Here is an 8,103-nt window from a genome sequence, read left to right as displayed (position 1 = left end):
TTGCATAATTGCTAAATGTTGTCAAAATCAGTTGTTTCTAGAAAAAAAAGAAACAAAAGATGTAAAACTTAAAGAAATAATCCATCCTTGATTAATTAGGGTAACTGTATGTCACGTAATGTAAACATCAATCAAAATCTGATCACTGAAATCAGATCGCTGTTTGCACATGCAACAAACGGTAAAACAATCGGACATAAACAACAAAACCATAAGAATGAGAAAATAAATGAAGGGAAAACCGACAAACCTCAGCCTGAACCCAAAGGTTTTGATTGGGTGTGAAGAACACATTCAATTACAGCAACAGTGGCCACAGGAAATGATTTCTGTCGAAACTGTTCCTACCACAATTAAGATGTGTTAATTATGTATTTCATTAAGTAAGTGGATTAGAAGCAGTGCTGATGAAATCATAACGGGGTTTTGCCGGAGGCCAGCCTGCAGAGAACAGACAGGAAACGAGTGATATCTCTCCCTCTTACTTACACTTCTCTGTTATACCCTGAAATAACCCTATAAATACTTAACACCTTTACCGCCCTATCTAGGCTGTCTTCATTCGCACACAATCACCTGGTCTCTGTATCTGCATACCCTTTTTGTGTAGGATCATATAGTGTAATTGTGCCATAGATACTGTTGACATCCACTTGCTGTTTGCGAGTCCTCTGGAAACGATGAAGTCTCTCCATTTCATCTAAGCCAGTTCATTACCATTCAGGTGCAAAAAGGAGATAAAGCAAAATGCAGATCGCTCTTTCTGTCTCCCCCTCTTTCACACCCATACTCTCTCATTCACTCACATGCACTCTTTCATTCTATCTCTCTCTCCCGTTCTCTGTGTTCTCTGATGTTTTATTTGATATCCCACAATAAAGCCTCTCTTTGAACTGCCATCAATTGTGTATGGATTTTTCCTCTGAGGAGAAACAGAGAGCTGTCTGAAAGGGCTCCAGTCCCGCAGGCTGCCTTCATATTGATGCAGAGGAGTATTGCCATCTTCATTGCTGGATCAATCACTCACGTCACTGTTGTTTTATGGCTGGGGCCACTTCACAGAAAGAAGCCTGACAACATCACCGCAGAGGTTTGCAAAACGATACAGCTCTGATATGAGGAGGGAGGAAAGAGGTGGAGGGCTGCAGGAGGCTGCAGGAGGCAAGAGGGATGAATTTTGATTCTGTTACTGTCACACACGTGCACTCGCACTGTCTCTCTTCTCTACAGCTGTGGGAGCCTCTGGTTTACCACTTGGTGTGGTTAAGTCAAACAGAAAGCAGTAAGAAGACCACGGGATGTCATCAAAGGCTACTGCTGGGGATCTGAGTCACCATGTGGATGCAACATCTTTGTGATGTCCCTCCACTTCCACTTCTTGTTTCTGTGTTCACCTACAGTATGTTTGGTTACTTCCTCGTAGCAACACAGTCTTAACTTAGAAACAGTATAGTAAAGGGGCTACTAGACTATTTGATCTCTACATTTCGTTTTAAAGTATTTATTACTACACTACCTGTATTCAAAGATTTCTCTTGGATTTTCAAAATATTTCCTCTAGACATTTTATCATCCAACTAAATATTTGTGAAATACAGACTTACTCGGGTGTGCGAGACATTTATAGCTTCACTTTATCTTATTAGAAATTCTCCCAATATGTTGTTTTTATAGTCGGAGCGGAGGTGAACACAGAAAGCAATCCTTTGCTGTTCTAGCAAACTGCACGGCATACCTCCTGCACTTGGTCTGCCGACTTCCAACAGCTGTAGATTTCAGGTTGAGGCGTTGATAATCTGAGTTGGTGAAGGTAGTCAACTCTTTAAAAATGTTTGCCACACACACAATAGTCCTTTTCATATCTCGGTTAATTTCTAGAGTGATTAGCCACAACTGCAGTCTCACTTTAGCTATTTGGAAACTTGCAGACACAATCCATCTTCCTGTGTTCACTACATATTCTAGCATGCAGCCAAGCAACATGGAAAGTGAGCAACAGCTTCACACTCAAACCGGCATGCGCACATGAATACAGCAGGAAAGTTGGCTGGCGGGTTGCCCAGAAAAAAGAGCCTTGCGTTAGTTCATGCAAAGCACAATATCACAGCTAATGTAAGTCTTAATAGTAAAAGTAATAAATACTATTGTTAGCAGTTGGGTTAGCTTACTCAGCATGCTCAGTAGCATGCCTCTTCTGTTTGGCTACCAGCTGACTAGTAACATCCAATCAGATTGATTTTTTAACTGTCAGGACTCACCACTAGCCTGCTGACTACCTCACGCAACACTGCTTGGCGCTGCAACCTCCTCATACACAAACTAAAGTGTGAATCTTTGAATCATTAGAATATCCGCTTGAATTCTTTGAGAGCTCCCTCAAAGAGCAGTCTTCTACCAAATGTAGCTATGCAACCATTTTCTGAAAATGGTCAACTCCTTGACATAAAGTGGATATGCTAAGCAGCTCATCACAACAGGTGTAGGAATTTCTCTCTGTGTTTACTTTCAGTCGGACACAAAGATTTCTTTTAGATTGAAGCGTTTTGGACAACTGCAGGAGGCCTCTGATCAACATCCTTGTGTTTCACGAATCTCTGAAACATTGTTAGTAAATAAAATGTTATGAACAGAATATGAGAAAGAGACCCACATTGTGAAAAACACCCACATTTCTCTTTAAAGGGGCAGTCCAGTAATTTAGTATTGAACTTCTTAATTTTTCCTCGGGGACTCATAAGGGACAGATTACAAAAGAACGGTAAAAATTGAAGCAGTGGAGGTCAAGCTCCAAAAACGTGAATGACATCATCATTTTTCTAACTTTAGAAAGCTCCCTCAAGAGCCACAGAGGACATTACACAACTGTTTTCACAAGTTCTTCTTGTGACGAGTAAGCTGAACTTCACGGGCCATTTCTTGAGACAGAACCATAGTTTAAAAAAAACATTACTTCTTCAGCTAGAAATAGTGAAAGCTGAATGACTGTTGATGCTCAGCATCTTCCAGAACTTTTTTTTGCAGCTGACAAGCTCTCTGATGGCCAAAAAATTTGTGTTGATGTCTCAGCAGAGAAAGAACAGGCTCTCCATGAGATGTTGATCCCGTTAATGGCAGTCTGAATGCACTGTGACTTGAGTTCAGCCCTGGCTGTCCTTGGTCGAGTCCCAGCCTGGCCTGGCCTGTTCACAGTCAGCGAAGCCTGGTCTTTGAGGTGCAGCAGCAAACACCAGAGTCCCTCTACAGCCATCAGTCATCACTCTAGCTCTGAACTCTATATGACCTTCCCCTCTGCTCTGGAAGGCTAGCTGGCCGTGTGCACTCTGGCATCTCCATACTCACCTTAAAGAGACAGAACCTGCTTCTCTTTTCCTGAATGAACCTCAGTGGGAAGTTTCCTCCTTCAGCACCTATTAGGTATCAGAGCTGACCTAAAAGGAGTAATAGCAGGGTGAGAGGGAATGGATGAGGCCTGGGTGGAAAGAAGTGAAAGTCTTCATGTCTGGAGAATGGCCCTTTAATTCCCTCTCCTGACAGAAGGCAATGGCAGCCTGGAGGAGGGTCAGGACACCAGTTGGCATGAATAGACACATTTTTGTCTCGTCTCCAACGTTCTCTGCTCCGTGCCTCCACTGACTGTAACATCTCATTTTTTCCCCCAAGCTGGAAGTCTCAACAGTCATCCTCTTGTCATTGGAAGGCGGGCAGGCAGCTCTCTGTCTCTTCACTCACAGATGAATGGAAAACATTGTGGCAAAATCTTTGGAATCACCAAGCTGTATTCGATTGCATATAAAACACAGAACTTGAGAACATGTTTGAAAATGACAGCCTGATTGGCTGTGGTCATTTCAGGCTGTGTGGGCCTCTTTTTTTCCCTGTGTTTCATCAGTGGGTGCATTCATCCATTCAGGATAGATTGAAGCAGTAGCCTTTAATAAAGTCACTAGGCTTGAAAATATATATGAATAAAATGACATCCACTGCCTTGGATGGATCAAATTGACTTATCCTGGTAATAGCCCAAGGATAATGTGTGCGTGTGTGCGAGTGAAAGAGCGTGTGCCTGTGCGGAGAGAGATCGAAAAAAAGAGAGAGAAAAGAGCAGAAACAAAGATGGATATAGGGGTAAGACAAAGGCATGAAAGACAAGAATATCAGAGAAATAAAACAAACTTGACCTAAGGGGACAGAATTCAATGAAAACCTGGAGCTGGACACATGACTTTGAATCTTATTTGTATCGGTGAAAGTGACCCATCTCAGGCAAAAGGATTATTAGTGATGCTGGGAAGGAGGAAAACAAAGCCATTAAAGGAGAGAGCAGAAGAGGGAGAGTGACAAACTTGATCCTAACAAAGTTAAAGGGTTATTCAACACAAAACATAAAAATTATGAGTCCAATTTCTCCAATTCTACGGCAATTTGATCGCGCTGAGCCACTGAGGACTCCCAAATCGAATAATACACCAGAGGAGACATAAAGAGTTGAACAAAGGGAGCAATGATGACAAAAAAAAGTTAATATTTCAGTCAATTACAAGGAAAAGAACACACACAAACTCATGTCCTCGCCCATTACGCTGCTTTCCTTTCATTTCCACCCATTTTCCCGTCTTTGTTTCGCAGATGGGTGTTGGACTGCGACGTTGACGGAGTGGTCGTGAACCACAATAATGACAGTCAGAAGCGATGCTGTACAAGGAGACACATGTCTGTTCTCTGCTCTTCAAACGTCCAGCTTAAACTCCTGCTATGTGTGAATAAAGAGGACAGGAAGTGGCAGTTTGGCAGCTCCAACCAGGAGTGTCACTCTCAATTGCGTCCCCTGCCAGCTCCAGACACATCGCACGGCCGAAGAGGTCACGGGTCTGACTCCTCTTTTTTCCCTCTCTCTCTCTCTCTCTCTCTCTCTCTCCCTCTCTCTCTTTGTCTCTCTCTTTCCTTCTCTCCCCTCTTTCGTCTGTTTTACAGGACATTCAATGCCACCTACGCAATGCATAACAGTCAAGGAGAAGACAGAATGATGCACGGAAGACACGAGCTAGAGCGACGGCGGCACATTTTTTGAACGCTCCGATAAAACATGAGGCTTGTCTTGTCAGATTACCCTGACACCCTGTGTCAAAATCCCTGCCATGTCTCCGTGAAGCAGAGAAGCAGATGTCCTGAGTTTGCCTTCCTCCTCTGGACAGAGCTGTCAAGATTTGCTCTTGAAGGACACCGAAGACAGCGCAGATGGAAAGAATGAGTTGTCTGAGATTTTGCTTGTTTCTCTGTCAGGAAAGAGTTTTATGATGAGAAACAGGATGCTCTGTGTTGACAATGGCGCTGTATTTTCTATTACAGGAATTGTTCATCTTAACAACTCACACAGAATAGTACTCTTAGTCTTGAAAACACTCCTTTTCCATGAAACAGGTCTGCCAACTCAGCTTCTTTACTTATTTAATAAAGTAGGTTACCTACCTTAATCTATTAATCTATAACCTACCCGATGGCATTCGTTTGTAGAGAAAACTTTTACCAAAAAAAGACATTTTACAATTGAATAAAAATGACACTAATATTAACTTTAAGTACATTTACTCAAAAGCAGTGCTTAAATATTATTTTAAAGTACTTGTACTCTACTTAGGTATTTCAATTTCATGTTACTTCATGCTTCACTTGTACTTTTCATTTCACCACGATAGTTACTCGTAACATTTCCTAAATTATGATCACGATGCATCATTGCAGATTAAAACTGTATCTAAAATTGTCGAAACATTTGCTCCTTCATGACAACATTAGGATGCTACATACACGTAGATACATCAGGGACAATAGTTCAATAATATGTATCATAATCTAACAATTAGAATGGTGCCATTTTGCAAAATGAATAGATATTTGTTGCTGATGATATTTATGTCCTTTTACTTAAAATTGCAATTCTGGTTGATGCGGTGACACCTGTGGTCACTGGTGGCAACAACAAATGCAGTTTAACACGACATGAGACACTCCTTGAGCAACTCATTTATCAGAAATACAACAGTGACGGTGGAACACTTACATACCTAGTTTCCTGTGAAACCCTCATTTGCATGAAGGGAATTTGAATGAAGTGCAGGAATGGCGGACTCCGCCACTAACAATGAACAATGAAAACTACATAAAGAGTATATATATATATAGAGAGGGCTAGTAATTACAAAATACAAAATGCATTGAATGGCTATTGCTGAAAAAGTGCATCCATGAATATCACAAACAGGGTTTGATTTACTATGCTTTTAAGTATTATAACATTATCATTTTGAATGCAGGACTTTTATTTATAATGTAATGTTTCTAGACTGTGTTATTTCTACTATTATGTAGATAATATTTCTCTTCCACCACTGCTTAAAGGACAATGGTCTATTTGCATTACAAGCCTGTGTACACCCACACTGGGAAAGTCATGCTACTAGTTCTCTGCTTCATGTCATTTCCTACACTAACTGAGGAAACAAAGCTCCACAGTTATAGCATGAACCTAGATTAAAATGCACTCATAAATGTCATTTGTTTCCAATAAGAAATGGTTCTTGATGATAATAAGCCCTTGGCAAATAGAAAGGAAGTCAAATGGATTTTGATTCCTCTCCAAATCATTCAGTTGCTTCCCACTAATGTAACTTGATCAGAGCACTCTCAAACTGGAGCTCTATGAAATGACAGCTGAGATTAATTTTGTCAGCCTTGTAATCGTGCCTTATTGATGTGTTTCCTGTGAAATGGCACATTGGAAAGAGCAGCTTCAGCCACCGGGCACTAGTGTTTCATACAGTAGTCATGGATGGGCATTTGATGTTGACCTCCTGATCGCACACCTTCATACCGCCGGGCTGGCAGGCAGGCAGGCACGCACACACTCACAGGTAATGCTCTATTATGCTGATTTATTGAAGGTTAATTTAATCACTCTTGTAATACCTGACCAGAGGGTGTTCTTACCCGTGAAAAACCCAAGAAGCAGGAAAAAAAGAGGAGAAAAACATGACAACAAATCAAAAAGTGATTTCATGAAGGTGGCACCAGAGACAGGCCAATCCATCAGAACGGCGGCAGACTGTGGACGTGTTGCCACGCGTGGTGCCAGGCGAGGTGCCAGGCGGTCCAAGGCACATCCTCCATGCCAGCGCCCTGAGGCTGTTTGTCCTCGTCACAAGGACAGAGAGGTCGTTAGGACCAACTGCACTAAATCACATACCTCCTCCCACCCACTGTCATGGCCGGCAAAGCAGGTTGATGCAGAAATACTGGGAGAGGCAGAACGGCTACTGGTCGAATGGACTGGTTTGTTCGTGGTATTTCACATCACATCCTCTTATTCCAATTGATACCGTGATATATGATGTTGTTGTGACACTTCACCGGCTTTTGAGAGCACCCCAATGTCGACAAGGCTTTACACAGAGTGAATGATTCCCCCTAAATGCATTTTAGAGTTTTGCACAAATACATTTTCAGAGCTAAGTAAACAATGCAGGCCATTATCTAGATGTATTGTTTATGCATTTTTTTTTCTTTTCCGCTCGGTAGCTGGGATAAGCGAGAGAGCGGCAAAGAGAGAGGCAGAAAGACAAAGAAGCAGAGAAGAAAGAGAGAGAGAGGCAACCTCCTTCTCCAAAAGACATCAACTCTGTGAACAGCACCGGCAGATTTTCCATTCCGTCAGCATTTTCCTTTACGTGCCGAACAGATAGCTAAAGGTACCACTTAATGTGATGGGAGACAGGATCTAATGGATTGATACACAGGTTTTGACATGCTATTTGAGCATGGAGCTCGCTATAATTGGTCATGTCATTGTGCATTAAACTAACGATATATAGAGTAGTGCCCTGAGACGAGTGTCTTTAGCAAATCTGTCAGATATCACACCAAAATGCCTCTGACAGCTATCTCAGGCAGCGGCAGCACACTGCAACACAGCAGCATGAAAACCCGCACTCACTAGTAAAGGCACTTTTTGGAAATCAGACCACCATAAACTCACGTCTCTGTCTCTTCCTCTCAGCATCTCTGTCTCCATCTCTTGCTCTCTTGCTCACTCAGACATCTTTGCATGTT

This window comes from Anarhichas minor, unplaced genomic scaffold (genome assembly GCF_050575085.1).
Source record: "Anarhichas minor isolate MPS153535 unplaced genomic scaffold, ASM5057508v1 ptg000011l, whole genome shotgun sequence".
NCBI lineage: Eukaryota > Metazoa > Chordata > Actinopteri > Perciformes > Anarhichadidae > Anarhichas > Anarhichas minor.
This window is presented reverse-complemented; position numbering follows the sequence as displayed.